The sequence below is a fragment of the Ambystoma mexicanum genome, chromosome 2p, assembly GCF_040938575.1.
Source record: "Ambystoma mexicanum isolate Mex_15411 chromosome 2p, UKY_AmexF1_1, whole genome shotgun sequence".
Lineage (NCBI taxonomy): Eukaryota > Metazoa > Chordata > Amphibia > Caudata > Ambystomatidae > Ambystoma > Ambystoma mexicanum.
The window spans coordinates 817,678,873-817,691,789 of record NC_090923.1 but is presented as its reverse complement, the minus strand read 5'-3'; the positions used below and the strand labels follow the sequence as shown (position 1 = coordinate 817,691,789).

Below are 12,917 nucleotides of genomic sequence, written 5' to 3'. Positions count from 1 at the left end.
GGGTTCCTGGAGGCATAAGCTTGGCATTGGGCGTTCTCCCGAGTAGCAAACAGGTCGATCTCTGGAAACCCCCATTCTGCGAAGACGTTGGATACAGTGTCTTCGTGCAGTCACCATTCGTACTCTTCTGAGTACGTCTGCCAGAAGATTGAGTTCCCCTGCAACATGTTGGGATATTAGGAACATCTTGTGTTTGAGAGCCCATATCCAGATGTTTTGGCCCAGCTTGGATAGCCCTGGAGAGTGAGTGCCCCCCTGTTTGTTCAGGTAATACATTGCTGTTGTGCTGCCGGTTAGGACCAGCACTGTCTTCCCTTACAGTTGCTCCTGAAAGGCTTTCAATGCTTTGAACACTGCTAGTAGCTCCAGTAGGTTTATATGGTTGGACGCTACCTGAGGGGACCACACTCCGTGCGCTGTCTGTTGAAGCAGGTGAGCCCTTCACCCTGTGAGAGATGCGTCTGTCATGAGAGTGGCTTCCACTGCAGGGGTGGTGAAGGTTTTCCCCTTCAAGAGGTTCTCCCTCAACCACCACTGCAGAGAGAGAGAACGAGGGCTGGCGAGACAACTAACAGATCTTCCCATTGTCCGCTGGCCTGACACCACTGGCTGTTGAGCCACTCTTGCATGGGACGCATGTGCAGCCACACGTGGGGAACCAAGTATATGCCATCATCCCTAGCAAACGCATAGCTTTGCGTACCGTCACCTCTCGAATGGCTACACACTGAGGAACCTGAGAGAGCATGTTCTGAACCCTCTCGCTGGAAGGGAAGACTAGACAGTCTTCCGTACGAATTAGAGCCCCCAGGAACTGTTTTACTTGGCTGGGGACTAGGCTAGATTTCTTTTTGTTGATAGAAAATCCCAGGCTGAACAGTAGGTCTACTGTCTTTTGGGTTTTCGAAAAACAAACGTCGAACGAGTCCCCCGTGATAAGCCAATCGTCGAGGTAAGGGCAAACTGGAACTGAAAGTCTGCGCAGGTGTGCCGCTGCCACTGCAAGACCTTGGTAAACACCCTTGGCGCCGAGGCTATGCCGAAGGGGAGTACCTTGAACTGGTAGTGTTTGTCCTGAATCACAAACCTTAGGAATTTTCTGTGCGCTGGCAGCATTGAAATATGAAAGTATGCATCTTTCATATCCAATGTTGTCATCAAGTCCCCTGTTTTAGCAATGGGATCACATCTTGCAGTGTTATCATGCAAAACTTCTGGGGCTTTATGAACTTGTTCGCTGGGCGCAGGTCTAGAACAGGGCGCATGGTGAGATCCTTTTTGGGCACAAGGAAGTACACTGAATAGATACCCTTGTTTACCTGAAGAATCAGGACCGCTTCTATGGCGTCCTTTCCCAGCAGCGCTTCCACCTCTTGGATCAGGATCTGCAGATGTTCCGGTGAAAGGCGTCGATGTTTCGGCGGTCTGAACTGTGGAGGTCGGGTGAATTCCACGCAATAACCGTGGGCGACCATCTTTTAGACCCACTGGTCTGAAGTTATCCCCTCCCATGTCTTCAGGCAAGATGTTAATCGCCCCCCGACCGGGGAGACATGGGAGGGGACCTGAACTTGGTAGTAATTTCTGACCAAAGTTGACGCTCCTCTGGAATTGGAGCCTCTGCCTCTATTCTTTCTGCGCTTCTGACCCCTCTGGGGGTAGTAAGTGGGGCTTGCAGCAGGTTGACTTGAGTTGAAGTTGCCCGTGCCTAAATTATTTTGAGAGGCGCGGGCTTGTCCTCGAAAGGACCGCCGAGAATTACTGCCCCTCAGTGAAGAGGGTTTTTGGGAAATCTGGTGCAGCGACTTCATAGTCTTGTGCTCCTTCTTGGCTGTCTCCAATGCATCGTCTACCGCCTTCCCGAAGAGGTTAGCCTCTTCGATGGGTTTGTTGATAATGGATGCCTGGGTCTCGGGCCTGAAGCCCGACGTGCGCACCCACGCGTGTCTCTTTAGGAGAGTACCCTGCGCGAGAGACCTGCCTGCTGTCTCTGCTGTGTCCAGGGTATTCTTTCCAACATTCTGATTGGCAAGTTTGCCCTCCGAGACAATGGCGAGAAGCTTGGCTCTGGTTGATTCCGGAACCTCCTGAAGGCCTTCCTGGAGTAGGTTCCATTGGGCGTCGACGTAGCTTGCCAGTAACGTTGTGTTATTGGCAATCCGGACGGTATAGGCCGCCGCCGACGTAACCGGTTTGCCTAAGGCATACAACCTTTTGGACTCCTTGTCCGGGGGTGACTCTCCCGTGGCAAGGGGAACCCCTGCACTCTTGCGAGTGTTGGTCACCACCAGCGAGTCTGGGATTGCGTGTCCTTTGAAATAAAGCGGGTCGGTGGGGGAGGGCCGGAAACGTTTTTTCGACCCTTGGGTTCACAGCCCTAGTCTGAGCTGGTGTGAGTAAGGAAGGGGCCAGCCGTCTCTTTACAGAGCTCAAGAGAGGGATAGACTGGCTTGCCGGAGGCTTTTCATTAATAATGTCCTCCGCGAAATCTTGTTCGGGCAAGGCTTCAAGCGTGGCAATTTTAAAGAATTCCGCTGCTTTTTTCAACATGTTGTCGAAAGCCATTTGATCATCCACCGGGGAAACTTGTCGAATCGGGGTGGATGGGGGAGAGTCGAGGCAAACGATATCAGAATTGTGATCATCCTGCTGGGTGTCCTCCCAGTTGTCCGTTGCCCCTTGATCTTCCCCATAGTTGTCCAGAAAAGAAGCCTCCTCTAATTCTGTATAGATGTCTCTATACGTGTCCATCTGGACATCTTCATAGTCAACATGGTGTTGACATCTAGGTGTTGGGCGTCTTGTGTTTGAGGGTTAGGGTCTACCTGAGCTTTTTTCGGCAGAGGTTGATCAGAAGCCCTGAAAAACTGCTCCAGCCGATCCATACACCCCTCGAATCGCTCCGTGGTCCACTTGGATGACCCAAATGGACCTAGCTGAGTAGGAACCGGGTTCTCCGTCCTAAGGCGTTGAGAGGATCTCCTCAGGGTGCTTGAGAGGGGTACCTGCCTTTCTTCGTAAGAGTCTTCGGGATCGTCTTCCAAATCCGTGGAAAACTTTTCGGCGGATTGGCCCATTACTGTGGGCGGAACCGGTACTAGGCCCACCGCCGTAGCAATCCTATTGATGCCCTTACGGATAGTCACCAAATCTTCGGGAGACAACGCCTCCGATGATGTGTCGGCAGTGAAAATGTCTTCCGCGGCTCCAGAAGGGCCAGCGGATGGCTTCTCGGGTAGAGGCCTACTCGCAGTTTTCGGGCCTGTACGGGCCTTGGAAACCTTGGAATCCGTTGAAGTTTCTTGTTCAGAAACTTCGGCGTGTGTAGTTTGGGGAGTAGCACCCTTGTTATGTTTGTTATGCCCAGTCATCATGCGCTGCTGCGGATGTGGGGAAGGCTTTCGGATCAGATCGATCCGATGGCGCTTTCGTCTTCTTCAATGAAGTCGTCGAGGAGGGCGCTTGGGTTGTGTGCTTTGTGCGGTGCGATTGTATGCCCCTGTCACCGGGTGTGGTCCCTGTAGCAAGACCGGAGTCGATCCTGGAAGGGTCGGGGACGGGTGTGGCAGCTCTAGAATAGCCTGCCTCAAGGTCTATAACGTCCGCGTTGGACGTTTGGTCATCCGATGTACCCCTGTCACTTTCGGCTGGTGTCGCGGCAGGGGAGGGAGGCTCCAAGCGTGACAATCCGTACACGGCCCACAGCTTCAACCGGTGCTCCTTAAGGGTTTTAGTTTTAAGGAGTTTACACCCGGAACACCGCTTCTCGTCGTGCTCTAGGGGGAGACCAGCATTACACGACGTGTGCTCGTCTTTCCACGGATATCTGACCCTACACACAGGGCAGAATCTAAATGGAGTCCTTTCCATAGCAGAAGGGAAAGGTGACCAGACCAAAAAGGAAAGCAGTGGAAAAGAGGAAAGACATCATAGCAGTATGGCAAACCCCGAGCCCACTCTCCCTACTGTGTAGGCCGGCCAGAAGGCCCGACCACGTGGAAGTCCGAACCCCGGATCTTAGGCGCCGGAACCCACAGCCGTAGACTATTCCCCCGTAGTCTTCGTCGAAGATGTTCTTGATGGGCAAAGTGACTTAACGGGGATTAAACCGACAATCCGGTAAGATAAACAATGTCTTATGAAGAGCTCTGCTATAGGGCGACCAGTTATCTGGGCGGAAAAAAACAATCTGAGGGACCTCGGCGCATGAGGGATTTTGGGTATTACACACGTCACGATGGGGATAGTGTTTCAGACACGCCTATGCCGACGTCCTCTTTCGGTCCCCCGAAAGACAAGATGCAATACTCCGCGGTTACCACTGAATGTCAGACCATATGCACAGCATGTGATTCTAAGCAGATTAACAAGCACCAGAAAAGTATTTACTTCAAGTCAGGCAAGTACACCATTCTATCCTATTTCCAAGGTAAGTCCTAGGTAAGGATCCTTAGCCCAGGTTTGACGACCAAAGGCCATGCCACAGGGAGCTTAGGGACGAGGGCTCTGCACCCTTTGTTACCCTATGGGGCTGGGAGGGTGGGTGGAGGACAGACAGGTATGTGCACTTACCCCCATAACACTGATTCTTCCAGTTGACACTGCAGGTCTTCCGGAATTCGCTGGGTTCACAATCCTCTGTACTTGATTTGGGTGAGGGAATTATACGTGTCGCGGGAGCAGACACTTTCATGTCAGGAGCTTGTTGCAGTTCTCACCAGATGGTTCCAAGCAACCAAATGAAGAAAGGATGCAGACCTCGGCACTGCAAACCCTTCAGGATGGGATTGCATGAAAAGATTGCATCTAAAATGCTGAATGCACGTTTAGAGTGCATTCGGCATAGTAGAAAAGATCTAGGCCCATAATATCGAACCAGGGTGCAGGGGTTGCGGGCTGTCCCCCGCACCTCTAGTTCAGTATTAAGGGCTGCAGGGGTGTCCCATTATAGGCAGTGCAGGGGACAAACGGCCAAAATCCCCAAAAACCGAATTAAAAATGCGGGCTATCGGGCTCTCTGGGCACATGATTGCAGAAGAGATTGTTCAAGAGGTGTTCACAACGGTTAGGCGGAGCAGTGAACAAAGAAGCAGACTCTGCACAGCTTCACTTGTCGTGAGATGCCTGAAAATGCAAGGACAGGTTCTGCGGGGAACAAAGACGACTGTAGCGAGGTAGCCCAAAAGGTCAGTCCACCAGGAACACTTAAGGCGGCTTCCAAGGCATGGTTCCTCGGGCAACATTCGAGGCTGCTTGTTCCCATCGGTGCAAAGGTCGAAGCACCAATGACGGTCTTCTCTGATCAGGCAGAGGAACAGTGCTTCACTGGGCCAATCACTGGAGTCGATGCTGGTCAGTTGTAGGAGTCGTCCTCTGGTTGCCAGCAGGCTTCTCTTCTTCGTAGAAGTCTTGGTTCCAAAGATGATCTGTTGAATAGCTGCGGGATTCCTCTTTTTATTCAAGATTCAGGCTGGGAGCTAGTCAAAGCCCATCAATGGAAAGGATCTGCAACATTCAAATAGCCCAGGGTTATACAATCCTGGACAACCAGAACCAACCCCCGCATCTGAGACTGAGACACACACCCACAGAACCAACCCCCTCATATGAGACTGAGACACACCCACAGAACCAACCCCCTCATCTGAGACTGAGACACACCCACAGAACCAACCCCCGCATCTGAGACTGAGACACACACCCACAGAACCAACCCCCTCATATGAGACTGAGACACACCCACAGAACCAACCCCCTCATCTGAGACTGAGGCACACCCACAGAACCAACCCCCTCATCTGAGACTGAGACCCACACACACCTTTCCCGCAAAAGCAGCAGCTTTCACTGGGAAAGGGGTTACTGTTAGGTAACGCTTTTGGTTGTCTCTTTTTGGAGTCATGCTTTCCTCCAACTTTTAAGGCAGTGGGCCTCATTACAAGTCAGCCGGTCCGGAAAGAATGGGGATTTACCGAATTCCGACTCCGGAATTACCGGGCCACCGGGGTTGTGTCAGGCTGAGATCCTGGTGTCTGCGGAAGCTGCTGAACCCCCGACAATCCACCCAAAATGTGGCACTCTGAGCTAATATATATAACCGCTCAGTTTACCTCACTTCCAGGGGAAAGGGGGAAGGGACAAATTAACAAACACCAGGCTGGAAGCTATCGACTAGCTGGTTCTTCACCTGTAGTTAAAAACAAACATATAATACACCTCATTACTCAATGGGTTACTATACTAACCTTAAAACTCTATATCCTTTACCAAAATAGTTAAAAACCATACCTGGTACTTCTCTTCAGAATGCCCAGAGAAGTGATAAGCAGACAAGACCTCCTTACTTGTTGACCAGAATTTTAAAGATCATTCAGCCTTCTCAGTAGGTCCATGAATGTAATATTTAACTTTGTAGTTCGTCTTTTTAACCTCAAGATTCTTGAACAAAGTCTTAAGTTCTTTAAATAAGTTTAAGGAAGTTCTTTTAAGTTCTTGTATTTCTTTTATATTTTCTTTTTAGAGTGTCTTTTACTCTTGAACGGTTTTAAACTTGCGATGAAATCTTCACGTGGAAAAATCCTGCACACGCGCTAAAAATCCAAACCGCGGGTAAAACGCATACGCGCTGAAAATCCAAACCGCGGGATAAAACACACGCGCTTTAATCAATGTCGCGGGAAATACGCACACGCGCTGAAAATCCAAACCGCGGGAAAACACACTCGCGCTAAAGTCCAACCCACGAAAAAATACGCACACACGCAAAAACCAAATTGTGGGAAAAAAGCACACACGCTTTTATTTTATCACGTGACACTTCTGAGAGCTCGCGCGGAAGCTCCACATAGATTTGTTCTTGCGCACGCGCAGATTCGAAACGCGTAATAAAATACACACGCAAACTCACGTAGCAAAACCCTTGCGTATATGAACAGAAAACGCGAGTCAAAAATTTACGCTTGCGCTTCACTCATGCGCAGAGTCACTCGCGCAGGCTCAAGGTAACGGAAAAATCACACGCTAGTTTGAAATGATACGTAGGAAAGAAAACAAACGTACGCGCTACCGTTTTTAGATACGAGTTTGCGATTTCAATCCTTTTAAATTAATATAACCTTTTTACAAAGTTAATCAAAACATGGAAAGTCACTTATCTCGTGATAGAGTCTTGAAAACTTCTTTTCTCGGAAAATTTGGAAATTTCTCACTCCTGTCCTGTGTCTCCACGAAACTCCATACACGACTCCTGTTATATTTTCAAAGATGCCGCTCGATTGCTTGAAACTTGACACCCCTGAACAAGTTAAGCAGGAGCAGCTTAGCACACGACCTCTCAGCTGGGCAAAGACTATGAAAGGCAGTTTAGAATGTTCACTGTCCTCCCTATAAACAATCTCCAGCCAATTAGAATTTAGACTGAGAACCTCCATCTTGGCTTGGGGCATTTTCCATAGACTGCAATGAAGGTTAAGGGCAAAAGTGGCTGTTTAAAAATATAACCCATAATAACTTCCCAAAACCTTTCTATACTAAATATGTGTCTCCCCTGACCCAATGTAAATGAGTATATGTTACTGTATGTAAAAGAATATGTCACTCCAACCTGACAGTACCTGACAGGTTGTAATGCCCCGGTGATTCCGGGAATCACGGAGGCGGAATGTTAATACGAGTCCGGCGGTAACCTGCCGGTTTTTCCTGCTTGGTTACCGCAGGACTCGTAATGAGGCCCAATGTATTATTGTGTGCAATGTGGCTGAGAGCTCCTTCAGCGGCCCATTTCATTTTCCTTGTGATAACAAACATTACCAAGGACATGGGGATACTTTTTTTCTTACCCGACTTTTATATTGTGGAATCAGCACACCCCAAACTTATGTGGAGTGCTGAGGGGACACAATGCATCCCTTTTCCCACTTCTCCTGTAACTTTATAGTTACAGTAAGTTCGAGTGGCTGGTGATAGTGGATGATTTCTACTGACGTTTTCGTGAACTCTACACAACGGCTGCTATCGCAGCTGCGGTAAGTGACACATGGGCCACCATTGACCTAAAATGGTGGCTGCACTTTTCTTTCGTCAACTTCTGATAACTTGTCCTTTCTTGAGCCTTCTTCTACCTACGTGTGTGGGGGAGGTCTTGCTAGGTCTTCTCTTTTGCTGGCTTCCATGCGAAAGCCCACCAAGGCTCTCTCTGCGTGCCTGAAAGGACAGAAAGTGGGAGAGTTGCCCAAAACTCCCACTGGTCTTTGTCTTGCAGTCCGTCTGCCTGGATCCAGTTCGAACAGGGAGGCTGGCTGTCCTTTTGGACATGCCAGCCCCCAGAATTGCATGAAGGCTTGAATGGTGATTGATGAATCCCAATGGTTTTCCTGCACAAAAGGCGAGGATCCAGGAGCAGAAGGGCAGAATCGACCAATTGTAAGAAGAATACGAAGAAGGAGGACTTCTGCAGCCACCTCCAGTGACTGCTGAGTAACCTCTGCTGCACCAACCTCTTCTTCTGCTCGACAGGGAAGATGCAGACCGGACGACTTCCTCCCTTGGACTGGTGGGCCTAACCAGTCTCGAGACAAACTGCCCTTTGAACCGTCCCTCAAAGAGCTGCGACCCATACACTGGGTCTTGGACCATTTTGCTGTGAATCTCCTGAAGTGTGATTCCGACTGAAATCTTGTGCAGATCCTTCTGGGCCAACAGTGACTCTTTCCCGCTGTTAGGGAGAATTATCATTTTTATGCTTCATCCCCTCTCCTATTGAGACCCCCCCAGCACTTTTTGCTGGAATCCCGGACGCTTTTCTTTCTATTCTGAATGAGGGGAGCCTTTTTCCCCCTCATTCATTCTTATTTGCTCTGACTTTTGGAACTCGTTCTCTGTGTTTTACCTTTTCTATGTAGTCTGCTTTCCTCCATATCTCTTAAAAGGCATCTGTGTTTAACTTTTGCAGCACACAACACTCCTTTTTATATGTCTTTCTTATTTCCTTTGAACTACTGTTCTTAAGGAGAGAGGGATACTTTGTATCCTTTCTAAAACATATACTTGAGAGATTAGCACACACCACCTTATGTGGCGTGTGAGAAACCTGTAGGCATCTCACTCGCTAGTCCGTAGGGATCTGTCATCCAGGTGGCCAGGACACGGCCATCGCTATTGGATCCAGTTCCTGGGGGTGGACCAGTGAGTGAGGATCACCTGAATGAGGGGTCTTCAGGGAGTGGAAGTGGGACACCAAAGGGTGAGACGCGGTATCCCCTTCCTTATGACACCTTTTCCCCATCCTGCCAAGTAGGATATTTGGAAACTCTACCACCCTCTTTTTCCAATTCGAACACTTTCTCACATTGTGACTGACAACAGATGAGACCAGAGCCGTTTACCTAACATGTCCCAACACGAGGGTCTGGCAGTGTAGGGAAATTGCCGACAACTGCACACTCCTGACTGCCCTTTACCTTCCCCGTAGGGATAAAAGGCAGTAGCACGAGAGCACATGATGAGCAAGGCCGAACACATGAGGAAGCAGCTATTCCAGGACAGCATTTAAAATGGAGGAGAAGGGCGACGAGGCCTGAAAGGATGTCAAGGAGGGAGTGGCCCTTGCCCTTTTCAACCCATTCCTGCAAAGCCTCCGACAAAGAAAACACAAGACCGTGAGGCGCAGCTAGTGAATGATGTGATGGAGGTCAGCGTGACATGGAACCCTCCAGCACGGATGGTCAGGGCGGGGAGACGCGGTTGCCATCGTGGTACAGTCCTAGACTCCAGCTGCAAAAGAAACGCCAGCGAGTGCAGCACAGCTGGCGAGTCATGAGAACATGATAGGGGACTGGACTGTGTTAGGCTAAAGTTTGCAGTGGCAGCATTCAGAAGATTAATAGAGAGAGTTCTTGTTTGTGAACGAACCTGGTACCAGAGAGTGTGATCCGGCACCACGTGGGCGCTCATTCGAAGGTCTCTAGACAATACCCATCTCCTGAACAAAGAGAATGTGAAAATATAAAATGATTGAAGACAAGTACCAAGAAGCCATAGCGAAGTCCGGCGTGAAGTGCCAAGGGGTTCATACAAGGGTCAAGCCAAACCCCTTGTACAATCGAAAATCCTTGACACATTGCTGAAGATTTGATGATTGTGAAACAGACATTTGCGCCCGGCTGAGGGGAATGATTCCTACAGATCTGGTTTTGATAACCCATCTGTGGTCTTACATAAGGTTAGCCCCAAAATATGACCATAGTTTGGTATAGATGTTTTAGCAGGCGTCATTGATCCAGACTTTCGGGGAGACGTAAAGGTTCTCCTACAGAATCATGGTGAAATCCCATTTGAAGTACATAGTGGGTATCAATGTGCTCATGGGATTCTATAAAGGGCTTTATTTCCAGTTTAAAGAAAGTGAACCAGACAAAACAGAAAGAGGTACATTAGGTTTTGGGGAAGCTGATAAACATTTTAACATCGAAGATAGGAAGGAAGAAGAGCAAACTGTCTATCTCGACCTAGCGTTCGCCCAGCGAAATGAACCAGCTCTCGCTGAAACTTTCCTACAAACCATTCCAAAAGGAGAAGGTATAAAGAAGTGAAGCCCCTTTTTCTTCTTAAAACAGGGATTGTTATATAGAAGAGAAGCCTCTCCAAGAGGATTAATAAAAACGCAGTTATAATCCCCAAGATCCCCCACAAGGTTGTACCGGAGATTGCACATTCCCATCTTACCGGGGGGCATTTAGGACATTTCAAAACCCAGGCACTTATCAGTGGGAAGTTTTGCTGGCCAGGTATCCACGCTGATATCAAGACCTTTATTCAGACGTGTGAAATATGCCAGAAAAGCAGCATGCACATCCCATTTCCAGCCCCTCTGAATCCTTTGCCAATCGTAGAAGTCCCTTTTTAAAGAATCGGGATGGACATTATTGGACTTCTACAAACATCCAGACCAGGAAACAAATATGTCCTGGTGATAGTTTACTATGCAACTAAATACCCCGAAGCATTCCCAACGCGAAATAATACCACCCAGCAAATTCTTAACACCCTCCTACTGTATTTTTCAAGGGTCGGTTTCCCAAGAAATACTAACCGATCGAGGTTCAAATTTTATGAGCAAGCGATGGCAGAAGTTAAAGAGCTGCTCCACATTATCACCTTACGAACTTCTGTGTACCATCCCCAAACCGATGGCTTGGTAGAAAGATTCAATAAAACGCTGACATGAATCCTGCAGAACTTGGTAGACAAGGACGGGAAAGACTGGGACCGAATAATCCCATAGGCACTATTTGCAGTGAGGAAAACCCCTCAATCTTCTACAGGATTCTCTCGTTTTCAACTACTTTATGGTAGAGAGCCTAGATATGTCCTGAACATGCTCTGGGAAACCTGAGAAGAACGAGAAGAGGCACCCATCTCGCAAACCGCTACCACAATGAGAGAGCATATGAGTCAAGATCTGGTCTGAACCCATATGGAAAAAACACAGAACCAACAAAAATCCACTTTTGAAAGGAAGGTGATCGTAAGATTGTTCTCCATAGGACAGAAAGTACTGGTCCGCCTACCCACCTCAGAAAACAAAACTTGTCTCTATTTAGCAGAGGCCCTATGAAATACTAGAACGAATGGGAACCTGTACTTATAAAGTAGCCCAACCGGACAGGAAACAGAAGGTCCATTTATATCACGTAAACGTCTTAAAAAAGTGGAAAGAGAACCAGTCAGCCATCCATGCCAAAGTACTATCCTGTTTGGTTACAGAATTAATCCCTCCAGAGCTATCTATTCAACAAGAAGAGGATCTAAAAGATGTTCTTACATAATTTCCTGATGTATTTTCAGAAAATACAGGAAGAATAAAAGGCACATACCACTATATTAGAACATCTATGGGAAAAGTGGTTCATCTAAAACCCTATAGGATCCCGGAAGCAAACAGATAGTAGTTGAGTAAGTAAATCAAATGTTGAAAAGCCAATATTAGTAGAGCCTTCTTCGAGCCCCTGGTCCTCACCTATCGTGTTGGTCACTAAACCTGACCATTCCTAGAGGTTTAGCATCGATTTCTGTCACGTTAATGCAATTTCCGACTACAATGCCTATCCCATGACACGCATCGATGACCTAATTGATAAACTTGGTACCGCCACCTTTCAATCCACCCTAGACTTAACAAAAGGGTACTGGCAAGTCCCAGTATATGGGCCCGATAAGGGCAAGACAGCGTTTTCAGCGATCTAGGACTATTTCAATTCAAAGTACTCCCTTTCGGCATACAAAGCGCACAAGTCACTTTCCAGTGCTTCATGGATAAAATATTGCAATCCTATACAGATCTCTGGAGTTTATATTGACAATATCGTCATTTATAGTAAAACATGGGAGGACCATCTTTTACATCTTTATACTATAATAAAAGTCCTCAGAGAGGCCGGCCTAACTGCTAATCCATACAAATGCAGACTGCCCAATCAGCCGTGAAATACCTTGGCTTCTTTGTAGGGAATGGGAATGTACAGCCACAACATGAGAAAGTGAAAACGTCCTAGATACACCCACACCAAAAACACCAAAAGCTAAAAGAGATCTCAGAGCCTTTATAGGGTTACTAGGATATTACCATAGGTTTATGCCAAACATTTCAGACAAAACAACTAGGCTGACAGATAAACTCAAGAACGCAGAACCCCAGAAATTCAGTTGGACTGATGCAGATTATGTATGTTATAACACCTTATGTGGCCTGTGAGAAACCTGTAGGTGTCTCACTCGGTAGTCCGTAGGGATCTGTCATCCAGGTGGCCAGGACACGGCCATCGCTATTGGATCCAGTTCCTGGGGATGGACCAGTGAGTGAGGATCACCTGGATGAGGGGTCTTCAGGGAGTGGAAGTGGGACACCGGAGGGTGCCACA

The 12,917-nt window shown here is 48.1% G+C and overlaps 1 protein-coding gene across 1 annotated transcript in view; it reads right to left on the bottom strand.

The window, feature by feature from the left end:
• Positions 1-12,917, bottom strand: part of LOC138566826 (SH3KBP1-binding protein 1-like) — a 557,645-nt gene that overhangs the window by 203,758 nt on the left and 340,970 nt on the right. The window lies entirely within an intron of this gene.